Below are 13,097 nucleotides of genomic sequence, written 5' to 3' on the forward strand. Positions count from 1 at the left end.
AAATGAAGAAACCAACCGGTTACCGCGAGCTACCGAGAGAAGGGTGCCCTCAAACCCTGATTGCAACGGCTCCTACAGCTTCCAAGTGATACTCCATCGCGAACTAAAGCAAAGAATCCAAGCTCGAGCCCCAAAGTAGGCCTGGTAAAAGAGACCACCGACGGTATGAGGAGAAGCCGAAGTCCGACGATGCCGTCGTTCGATGGTTTGCGCCGAAGAATACCGCCTCCATTGCATTCCACCAAGACCAAAATACGACCCAAGATCCCTCCGTGAAGCCTGTAATTCTCTTGTTTGGTTCGTAATACTGTCTCTCGTCTTCTAGTATGCAAATGTTGTCATGTTCTGGTTGTTGAGTAATAGTTGGCAAGGTCGTAAAATGATGAGTTAGACGAGGAACCTATTAATTCTACTTCTTCACTACAGTCAAACTTTCTGTCCAATCTAGAGAAACCTGAAAGATTTTATAGGTTTTTGTGCATGCCAGTCACACATTTTCGATTTGTTGACGGACGTAATGGAACACAGTTTAACTATTCAAATAAAATGATTGAGAGAAAACTTCTGATATTACTTGAACATTATTAAAGCATTTTCTTGTCACTTCCTATTTTTATTTATGGTCAATGTCACTTCCCATTTATTTTTAACATCCTAGAGGTTTACATAGGTAGAAAAGTTCTCAAAGACAAGGCTAGATCTGCACATACTCCAATGAATCGTTATTGTTGGTCCGCAAATTTTTTGGAGATTATATATATAGATATAATTTTTTAACTAAAATGCTTACTAAATGTTTATAGTTCCTAAATTTTTAGATCCGGCCTTGTCCAAAAACATGTAAAAGTTGAATATGAGTATGCATGTTGTGTAAACATTTTAAAGAGTACTTTATTATAGTTTTTCTCATGCCAAATCAGCATCTGTTGAGGATGTTTTCCCGCAAAACATACAAAAAAAAGTCGTAACCACTACTCCTTAGCAAATGCATTAAACAAAGACAATTCGTAAATTAATAAGTTATTATGGTTCCAAACCCGAACCTGGCAAAAAAAAAAAACTCCCCGAACCGGAACCAAACGAGAACCAAATATTTTTCGGGTATTTTTCGGTTCCTAGTTTTACTATCTGAACCGAATCCAAAACTATCCCAACTGAACCGAACCAAAAATAGATTAAGTAGTAAATGGATCCTCTAACTCCATATCCGAAAATCCGAAATACCCAAACCGAACCGATACCCGAAATGCCCCTAGTTTAATGATTGTAAGTTTGGAAAATCATGGGCTGGAACTAATTAAAGGGGAGCAAAAATAGGAGGAAATAACCTTAACAACAAAATATTTAAGAGGAGTTAAATAAAAAATTACTAAATCATTTATTTAATAATAATAGTAGCTAGTTATTATTTTGGTTAGGTTGATATTACATTAGTTTGTTAAACCTCAATGAAGTCTCATGTTGGATTGATCACTGAATACGATGGCATTTCGTATAGATGTGCAAGTGTGTGTATCGGTCTATCTATTGGTCCGATCATGTTAAGAAAATGAGATTTGGGATACGAAGATTTAGAACTTTGCATGTTTCGATGATTAGAGAGTAAGGTATGTTTAGTTACTATTATTACTTCATTGACTTCATTATATAATCAAAGATTCATATTGCTGGACCAGATACAACGAAATATAACAACGACCTTTTTACCATACGTAAACAACAACGGAAAGAAAAGAGTTGTTACTTTTGTTGTATACATCATATGTAAGAGTATAGTAAGTAGTAACCTTGAAGAATCTAGGGGCTTTAGGTCTCAGGCTTCAGATATATGAAGAACTCTCTATAGGTCTTTTGTTTCCTATCTAATGCTATGCTTTACTTTTTCGGCCTGGAAGAGAAGAGAACAACGGATTGAACCAGAACCAATCACCAATTTCTTGGTAGATGTTATAATCGTCATCATCATAGTTCGGGTTTGTTCTAAGGGGCTGATGGGTGTGAAGCTTTTGTCGATTCCTTAGCGTTCTTTTGGACAAGATCGTAGTTGATCGATGCCAGTTGTGAGAGGTTCTGATAGCACAAAAGCATTGTCGTCAAAGGAGTAAACATTAAAAGCAGTGGCGGAGGCAAAAATTATTTTTGATGGGGGCAAAGACATCAAACTAAAATATTTAGAATGAGGGCATATAGATTAGTTCTAATAATTTACACTAAATTTTCTAATTTTGTTGGGTTCAATGGCCCCCACCTTACTCTATGTGGCTCCGCCACTGATTAAAAGACAGAGCCCAAAAAAAGAGAGAGATCTAGAGAGCACAGGAATCTAACTGACCTTAAAAGAAAAGTTGCTGAAGGAATACTTCACAGCAAGATTCGGTCCACTTCCAAATTCTGCTAAGATACCACACTGATCCCCCTGTTTTTACAATATTGAAACATTTGTTATGGACGCAATCAAGAGAAATGGAAGTAAACAAAAAAAAAAGAGAGAGAGACATACATCTTCCTCATGTGTATTGAAGGAGCTGCTGCTGCATGTGTCAGTAAGGTCATCAAAATCACTGCCTCCATGAACAGTTTCGTCTTCCGGGTTCCATATATATCTGCTCATGACATAGCTAGTGTCTTGTGGTTCAGCTGATGGTACAAACATTGCCTGTTACAAAAGATACACAAAACTGAGGTTAGTAAGAGATTCTTTTTTTTTCTCAACGCACTTAATAGAATATGAGAAGCACCTTTTGCCTGGCAAGCGTGTCCCAGTTAATATCTTTGAAAAAATTATGCCGTTTCCCTGTAAATAGATTTTCAGAAAATTGATATCCAGCTTTATAGAAAAATGTTAGCTAGGGGATGAACTGATAGAGCTTTACCTCTCCAGCTCCAGTTGCCCCTAGTCTTTGGACAGGATTTTCTGTTAACAGCCTGTAACAAGAACATAAATAGACAACGTTACCACAACTAACATGTTCTTGTTACACTTATGATCGGTTTTCTGAGATTTATTGCAGAAAGTGTGGGATCTTACTTGTTGATCAGATCATAAGCTTCATAAGATATCTCCTCTGGCACATTAGGCCATGGTATATCTCTGTTGATTATATTTTCAAAAATTTGCTGCAAACACATCAATTAAAAAATGTTAAACACATTAATACCTGATGAGTTTAGATTAAAAGAAAAACATTTACCTGTGGGGTTTCTGCGTTGAAAGGAGGAATACCCACCAGAACCTCAAAGAGAATAACACCTACTGACCACCAATCAGCTGTTTTACCTGTAGTGAATGATTTATATAAGTCCATGAACAGATTCATGCTTGGTGCATATCCCCTAATGAAAATACTAACCATGACCCATTCCAAGAAGTATTTCAGGCGCAAGATAATCAGGTGTTCCAACAACTTCATGTTTTTTACGACTATCTTTTCCTTGTGAATGTTGAGGTCTTCCATCCTCTGCGAAAAATTCACTGTTTCCTAGTGATGCATCAACTGATAAGTCATCTGTGCTGTTGATAAGACCAACCTTGGAAAGCCCAAAATCCGTCAACTGTATCACAAGGGAGCAGATTCTGTGAGAAAATGTGGCCTCTAACCAAATCTGAATGGTACGAAATGTATCGTCAAATATTCAATATGATTCTATAAAATCTAGTCTCGTTAACGAATTCTAGTCAATTGAACGGATCTTCTGATTGTAATGCAAAGCTTTAAAATCAATAAATATCAACCTTGATATGACCATCCTGATTGATCAACAGATTGTCTGGCTTTAAGTCTCTATGAATAATATTTACAGAATGCAAATACTCCAATGCAAGAACCTGACAAAAGCATTTGATTAAAGTTCAACTTATATCATGTGGAGAGAAAATTTGAGGTGTTAGAAAAGGCCTTACAACTTCTGCAATGTAAATGCGAGCCATGTCTTCGTCTAAGCAACCAAGATTTCTCAACAAGGAAAAGAGATCTCCACCATTCAGGTACTCCATGACCAGATAAAGATTCTCACGGCATGTGAAAGAATAAAAAAACCGGACCTGCACAGCTAATAGTAGTAGCATTAGAGAAACCACAATAGTTTTTTCATAACGGTAACTATATCATTTCTGACATTACATACCACGAACGGGTTACGAATTGAGATAAGGATGTTACGCTCCGCTAAAATACTCTCAACAGCATTTTTACGGATCATATCAGCCTTCTTTAAAACCTGCATCATAGTTTAGACAAGAGTTGCAGACCTCAAAATTTTAAGAGAAAATTACAAATATAGGCTCTCAAATTTGTGGAATTTGTTTTTACATATATAGGCTCTCAAATTTGTAGGAAAAATTTTCTTTATATAAATCATTACTAAATTGTTTATAGCTCCCAAAATCTCAAGACCGGTCTGGTGGTTACGGTAAGAACAAGTTCAAAGAGTAAAGTCGGAAGAGAGAGTATAATGTTTAGTAACACCAACCTTAATGGCAAACAAATCACCAGTTGCTCTTTTTCTTGCAAGAAACACTCTTCCAAATGCACCTCGGCTGATTGGTTTTATAATTTCAAAATCTTCTATCGATGTTCGATCTTTAGCTCGTGGATTAAGTGGACTTGTACGTAAGCTACGCACTGCATCCTCGTCTGCTGAGCTTTCTTCCTCCGCCACGGTGTTTGGTGAGTCTACTTTTTCATCATCTATTAGTCCACAAAGTTTAATGTACTTCTCCCTAGTTTTGACAAACAGTAAACAGTAAGTGATGATCAAAACCAAAGATTAAGTAGAAATGATTACTGCAATAGCTTCTCTATTACGTTTCTACAACAAGGGCATCTGCTTTCCTATCTTGAATAACGTAGTTTAGCTCATCCAACTGCTCAATCATGAACTCCAATGAGCTGTATCCACAAAAATTCACATTTGCCACAGAGCGAGCAATCTCTAGCAATTTCTTTATCTGTCAACTCCAAGCAAAAAAATAAGGATGTGAAGAAGAATCTGTGAAGGAAACAGGGAAAAAAAGGCTAATAGAATGTTAATATTTTTTTAAAAGTCCACAGTTCGAGTGACTGATGGGACGAAACTAATATTACATTGATGTGATTTCGGGCCTGAGGTTTCGGCCCCGAAACTCCTGGTTTTCAAAAAAAGAAGAAGAATATAAGCATGTTACCTGTTGACAATTCTCAAGCTCTGTTATTGTTCTTCGACCACTTAGTAGCAAATCTACTTGGCTTATCCTTGGTGTTCCTGGTGATGGTTGTGTCAAGTATTTTCCTTCATTGGTCATAGACACTTCATCCAAAGAAAGTGTCCATGACTCAAGAATTTTCTCAAGAGTTTCAGCAACTCTTTCAAGTCTTAGGTTGACATCAACACCCTTCAAGTCACATCTATCAGCCATGGTGCATATTCGAGAGTGCTATTCTACATGTACAACTGGTATTTCGACTTCGCAGATACGGCAAATCATGGAGTTGTCGTATGTCATACACTGATGATCCGCCCAGAAACCCCACATATCATTTCCAGGCTGGCCTGATGGGCTATGCAAGGCTTCAGCACTGCTCGCGTACTGATCAAGATTTTTCATTTGGATCTCTCGAAGAAGGTCTTGTTTTCGCGAGATTTCTACCATCTGTTCTGGATAAACACCGACATCACTTAGCTGGTGCATCTTGAGAATGTGTTCTTCGACATAACCGCTCTCTTTACGAAATTGCACAAGCCTATTGCAGCGAGTAAGTATGAAAAGAAGACGGTTATGAGCTTGCTTGAGACCTCCCATGGGTAGCTCCTGATCGTCAAGTTTCTTAACAATGCCTTCACATTTCACCCAAAACTCACCAGCTGGCATAGTTGCACATAGCCGAGCCTCGATCAACAGATCCTCGAGACCCATTCTTAACTCTTTGTTAGTTTCAGGAGTGCTCTCTAGAGTGGTCACCAAGTATCCAGCAAAAACTCCTATGTCAGCATCAACATCTTCCTTTTGTCTTTCAAACTTGGTTCTAATCACCACCATAACCTCCTAAAAAATATCATTTAATTCAATCTCAACTCATCAGAAGTACAAACCAAACCAAATAAATTTTGGTTGACTTCAGTTAAAGTTTTCTTAGACCCAAACAAACCGAACCGACCCTGCAGATACTAGCCTCCATGTGACCCACTGCTCGAGACCTCCACACAGGGAAAGGCCGTACACCTTTGGAGTTGAGTTCATGAGAGAAGCTTTTGACGTCATGAGTTTTCTTCTTGCGTCCACCGGTGACACGTACGCAAGACGGCTTCAAAACGTGGAGAATGAGATTCCTTTGCAAGAGAAGTCTGCATTGATAAACAAATTAAATTCATCAAATGAGCTTAGGAATGTGAATTTGAGAACCATACCAAGAAGAAGATTACTCACCTCTATCCCTGGATTGGGACTTACAGGCACACGTAGAGATTTTGATTGGCTCCATTGAACTTTTTTTCCTACAAGCAACAAAAACAAAGTCAATGCCATTAGGATCATCTGTTAATCTTTTACCAACTGTTTGTTTTACACAACAATCACAGTGTGTTACACACGAGTACGAGAGAAAAAATAAAATCTTATTTCAGAAAGTTCCGATTTACTTTAACTTGTCTTAAAATACTTTGATATTATTGAAATGAATGTGTTTACAACTTATGATTGATCTTTATATAGAGATCGAATCATTGCAAGTATAAGAGACACAATTTTTCATAATAAAAGACATAACATGAAGACTTACAATTCTTTGTGTAATAACTAACTTATGTAAATGTATTATTGGTTTATATAGATTTTACAGTGTAATCGGTTTAGTTAGTTTCACTTATCACACCCGGTTTGTTCCGGTTAACTGATTCTATCAAGTGTATATAGTGACTCATTTGTCACAACGTTAATACTAACAGAAAAGTATTTCTATTTTGGCTTCTACTTCCTCTCTCATGAACGTCCTTTTCTCCATGTTTGCTTGAAGAAGAATCCATATTTTCTGTTCATTTGATTCACTAAAATGGTATCAGAGCGTTGAGCTCAGCTCAACATCGTTTTCTCCTCACGATTTGGGTTCGATCGAGCTTAGTTTTGGGTTTTCTCCCTCGGTTCTCTGTTCGTTCGAGCTTTGTCGTTTTCTGGGTTTTTCTTTTTCCGATCATCGATTCTGTCGCGATGGTGGTCAACCTTCGTCGCAGTCGTCGTTCTGGTCGTTTTACACGTGCTGGTAGCTCGAATCATCCTCCTGGTGGCTCCGCTTCTCCTGCTGAAGCCGTTGCAGCCACATCTCTCGGAGATTCGTTCGCTCTCTCCGCCGTGATGAATCCCGACAACGTTCACTCTCCGCTGTTCCTTCATCATGCGGATCATCCAGGCTTGCAGATCGTTTCCGTACAGCTGGATGGATCCAACTACACTCAGTGGTGCTCTGCCATGAAGATCGCTCTTGACGCGAAGAACAAGATCTCCTTCGTTGATGGATCTTTGCCTCGTCCTGACTTAGGTAATCCTTTGTTCAGAATATGGTCTCGCTGTAACAGCATGGTCAAGTCATGGTTGCTTAACTCTGTCACCAAACAGATCTATGGTAGTATCTTAACGTTTGCTGACGCCACTGAGATTTGGGATGATTTGCACAATCGTTTTCACAAGACAAACCTTCCCCGAACCTTTCAACTGATACAACAAATCCAAGACCTTCGCCAAGGTTCTATGGATCTCTCTAGCTACTACACAACCCTCAAAACCCTTTGGGACAATCTCGATGGTGCTGAACCCTCAGAGATGTGCTTGTGTTGTAACACATTCAACTGTGTCAGTCAACGTTCTGCTAAGGTAAAGGTTGAGAGGGGACGAATCATAAAGTTCTTATCTGGCTTGAATGAGAAGTATTCTATCATTCGCAGTCAGATAATCATGAAAAAGCCCCTCCCTGATCTTGCTGAGATTTGCAACATCCTTGATCAAGATGACAGTCAACGTCAGTTTAGCTCTGTGATCACTCCTACCGCGTTTCTTGTTAGCCATGACTCCTCTCAGTCTTCCGTACTGACCTCGTCTGCTAACACAACGGCTCCTAGTGATCAAAGCAACCCCTCATCTGGTGTGTTGAATGCCTTTCACAAGAAGTCTACTGCAATTTGTTCTCACTGTGGTAACACCGGTCATGTCATCGATCGTTGCTACAAATTGCACGGCTATCCTGTTGGTTGGAAGAAAGGCAAACCCGGCTATGATAAACCCAAGTCTACTGCAGTGGCTGCTAACGTTTCTGTTCAGTCTTCTCCTGTCTCTGGCTTGGATAATCTTGTTGGTCAGTTGAATAAGGACCAGATTCAGAACTTCATTGCTTACTTCAGCTCTCAGCTACAGACTAAACCGTCTGATTCAGCTTCTGTCTCTGCCGTCCAACAACATGATCCTTCTGGTATCTCATTTTCTTCCTCCACTTTTCGTTTTGTTGGTCTTTTGAGCTACGCTAATTGTGTCACTGATCAGCAAACGTGGATAATTGATTCCGGTGCCACACATCATGTTTCTCATGATCGTAGTGCATTTACTTCTCTTGATACATCTGTTCATCCTCTTGTGAATCTTCCTAATGGTTCAACAATCAAAGTTGGTGGTGTGGGCAGTATAACACTTACTCAGACACTGACCCTGCAGCATGTTCTCTTTATACCGGAATTTCGTTTGAATCTCTTGAGTATCAGTTGTTTAACGTCAGATCTTGGTGCTCGCGTGATCTTTGATGCTGGATGTTTTGAAATACAGGATCCTTCCAAGGGGTCGATGATTGGCAAAGGTAGACGGACAGCGAACTTGTACGTTCTGGATCTTGAAGATCATGGATCTGCTGCTTCGGATACGTCTATTTTTCATTCAAATGCTGTCGTTGATGCTTCTGTTTGGCACCAACGTTTTGGTCATACTTCTTTTAAAAGACTAGAGCTTCTCCATGATGTACTTGGATTTTCGAAAGCTAAGAATAAAGGACCTTTACATTGTGATATCTGTCATCGAGCTAAACAAAAGAAGTTAACGTACACATTGAATCCTAAGCTTTGCTCCCATCCTTTTGATCTACTTCACATCGACGTTTGGGGTCCATTTTCTGAGCCAACACAAGAGGGTTACCGTTATTTCCTCACAATAGTCGATGACCACACACGAGTTACCTGGATTTATTTACTCAAACTGAAGAGTGACGTCCTTACCGTGTTTCCAGACTTCATCACAATGGTTGAAACTCAATATTCAACTCGAGTTAAGTCAGTACGTTCAGACAATGCGCCTGAACTACGTTTTGAAGCTCTGTATAAAGCCAAAGGCATCGTCTCTTATCACTCTTGTGCAGAAACTCCGGAACAGAACTCCGTTGTTGAGAGAAAACACCAGCACATACTTAACGTAGCTCGTGCACTGATGTTTCAGTCTGGGATTCCATTAAATATGTGGGGTGATTGTGTTCTTACTTCGGTCTTTCTCATCAATCGAACACCTTCTCCAGTAATCTCCAACAAGACGCCTTATGAGATGCTTACTAACAAGCTTCCAGACTACTCCAATCTAAAGACATTTGGCTGTCTATGTTACGTAAGCACCTCTCCTAAGCAGCGCCATAAATTTCAAGATAGAGCTCGTGCTTGTGTGTTCCTTGGATACCCTTCAGGATACAAGGGTTATAAGTTGGTTGATCTACAAACCAACAACGTCTTTATATCTCGAAATGTGGTATTTCATGAGACATTGTTCCCATATCTTCAATCTTCTACGTCTACTGGTTATGAAGAGTTCTTCCCACGGATATTTACTCCTACAGAGTCCTCTGAGCCTGCATCCTGCTCTACTCCTCCTGTTATACCTCAACCTATCAATGTTCCCACCAAGCGGATCTCTAAACCACCACGTCATCTTCAGGATTACCACTGTTCCTCTGCAGTTTCTTCAACAGAACACCCCATCTCTAACGTAATCTCCTATGCTGCTCTATCAGACCCTTACATGATCTTCATTAATGCTCTCAATAGCATACCTGAGCCTTCTTCTTATGCTCAAGCTCGCAAGATCAAGGAATGGTGTGACGCTATGGGTATTGAGATAACGGCTCTTGAAGATAATAAGACATGGATTGTATGTTCTTTGCCAGCAGGGAAGACAGCAGTGGGTTGTAAGTGGGTTTTCAAAATCAAGCTTAATGCTGATGGAACACTTGAAAGGTATAAAGCACGCCTCGTTGCTAAAGGATACACTCAACAAGAAGGCTTGGACTACGTTGAAACTTTCTCCCCTGTGGCCAAGTTAGCCACTGTGAAACTTCTTATAGCTGTTGCAGCTGCAAAAGGATGGTCTCTTTCTCAACTAGACATATCGAATGCCTTTCTCAATGGCGATCTAGAAGAGGAAATATATATGACTCTCCCACCTGGATACTCTCCAAGACAGGGGGAATCTTTCCCACCAAACGCAGTCTGCAAACTCAAGAAGTCTCTTTATGGACTCAAACAAGCATCTCGCCAGTGGTTCTTAAAATTCTCTGCTGCTTTACATGAGTTAGGATTCAAGACTTCTTCTGGTGATCACACCCTTTTCATCAAGAACTCTGGTAATGTTTACATGGCTATATTAGTCTATGTTGATGATATTATAATTGCCAGTAGCTGTGATCATGCCACGACCCTTTTAAAGAAAGCTCTTGAAACTTCTTTTAAACTCAGAGACTTGGGGACACTTCGATATTTCTTGGGGCTTGAAATTGCTCGCTCATCTGCTGGGATTACTTTATGTCAGCGGAAATATATTTTGGATCTTTTGACTGAGACAAGATTACTCGGTTGCAAACCTGCCTCTATTCCCATGGATCCTAGTGTTAAATTGTCTACAGAAGATGGACTTTTACTTGAAAATCCTGAGGTGTATCGTCGACTGATAGGAAAGCTTCTGTATCTGACATTTACTCGTCCTGATATAACATTTGCAGTACATCAGTTATGTCAGTTCACAGCTCTTCCTCGTGCTCCTCACCTTCACGCAGCGTACAAAGTTCTCCATTACTTGAAAGGAACGGTTGGTCAAGGTCTCTTCTATTCTTCTACCTCTGATCTACGTCTCTCTTCGTTTGCTGATGCTTCTTGGAGCTCTTGTCCTGACACTCGTCGCAGCGTTTCTGGACTGTGTATGTTTGTTGGCTCTGCTCTTATTGCTTGGAAGTCAAACAAACAAGATACAGTCTCATGCTCATCTGCGGAATCAGAGTACCGAGCTATGTCTGAAGCTGTTCGCGAAGTGATATGGTTTCGTAACCTCCTTGAGGATCTTTGGATTGATCACTCAGGTCCTACTCCCCTCTACTGTGACAACACTGCAGCAATACACATCGCCAACAACGCCGTCTTTCATGAACGGACAAAACACGTTGAGCGTGATTGCCACATTGTACGCGAGCGAGTTGTCTCAGGAATGATCAAAACTCTTCATGTGCGTTCGGAGAATCAGCTTGCTGATATCCTAACTAAACCTCTATATCCAAACCCTTTCCGGCATATCTTAAGCAAGATGGAGTTTATCAATATCTATGCTCCATCTTGAGGGGGAATATTGGTTTATATAGATTTTACAGTGTAATCGGTTTAGTTAGTTTCACTTATCACACCCGATTTGTTCCGGTTAACTGATTCTATCAAGTGTATATAGTGACTCATTTGTCACAACGTTAATACTAACAGAAAAGTATTTCTATTTTGGCTTCTACTTCCTCTCTCATGAACGTCCTTTTCTCCATGTTTGCTTGAAGAAGAATCCATATTTTCTGTTCATTTGATTCACTAAAATGTATTAAGAAGATATTAGATTATATAATTTATCATCATCGTCGTCTCTCCGATTCAATGCGTGTGTAGTCACAATCAAGTGGAAATTTCGAATTTCATACCATGATCCGGTTGATGAGGAGCATCGGCGCGAGCATCAGCAGCTCCAACCTGAATAGTAGGCGGCGTAGAGGAAACTCTCAAAGGAGACGGAGGAGCTGGAGATGATGATTTAGTTCTGATGTGGTTTAGACCTAAGGAAGAAGGAGCAAGCATTTTTGACGAATCGTGGCTCGTTGAGCCTTGGTCAGCTGCTGATTGACGACGATCATCTTCCTTCAGGAGTTTCGCGCTGGTGGAGGTCTGTTGCTGATCCCGATCGTTCTCAGGCGAGTGTTCCGTCGTTGCCATGGGTGACAGTTGTGATAGAATCTTGAGTATACCTTTTTAAAAATTTTGAAGATAATTAATTGAATTTTCATTTTTACATTTATGATTTTTCTTTGTTGTGAGTTTAGCAAACTGAGGTTTTTTCGCGGGAAGTGGTGGACTAAAAGTTGTTTACTAGTTGCCACTTGCATTGCAAGTCTGCTCAAGCGTGTGATCTTATATACAATATACTTTTTTAATTGTTGATTATGTAATAGTAGTTGTTAAGAATACTGGTGGAGAATGTTGTTATAATACAACGTGCTTCCAACAAAATGCATGTCTTCTCCATTTCTACAAACGAAAAATTATCCAATCTTTGTGTTTTTTGAATTTAAAATTAGCATTTCCTGATGTTTTCTTCAGGGTTGACTAAAAACACGGTTCTAATATTTTTTAGTTAACCTTCTAGAAAGACGCATTTTCTTTTAATTAAAAACACGTTGATGCTTTGATTAATATAATAAAACAGGATTAACAAAGTTTATTACTAGTTGACTGGGCTGGAAAGAAACACAGAAGCCCATATAAGTTTGTTTTCAAATGTTCAATTCAACGATATGTCTCACTTGACCTTAATGCTTCAACGAGTATGATGGGCTCGCCTCCCTTGCCCTTAATGTTTGAAGCTTCTTTGAACGTAACGTGAAAGAAAGCATTAGAGAATGAGGTGACTGCGATTGGTGAAAAGGATAAAAGACACTACGTTATCCAGAAGAGGAAACAATGTAAGCAACGAGTGAATGTTTTAGGAGCTGTGTTCTTGATGTTAGGCACATGCTACGTTCTGGTTCCTCGGTGAATCAATTAGAGAGTTACCAAGATGAGCAAAACCTATCATCTAAGTCTTAAGT

General features: G+C 39.6%; 1 pseudogene; it reads right to left on the bottom strand.

Moving 5' to 3' along the window:
• Positions 1-1,616: 1,616 nt before the first annotated feature.
• Positions 1,617-13,062, bottom strand: LOC106422005 (annotated as a pseudogene).
• Between the last annotated feature and the right edge of the window lie 35 nt (positions 13,063-13,097).

This window comes from Brassica napus, unplaced genomic scaffold, assembly GCF_020379485.1.
Source record: "Brassica napus cultivar Da-Ae unplaced genomic scaffold, Da-Ae ScsIHWf_2634;HRSCAF=3386, whole genome shotgun sequence".
NCBI classification, from domain to species: Eukaryota; Viridiplantae; Streptophyta; class Magnoliopsida; order Brassicales; family Brassicaceae; genus Brassica; species Brassica napus.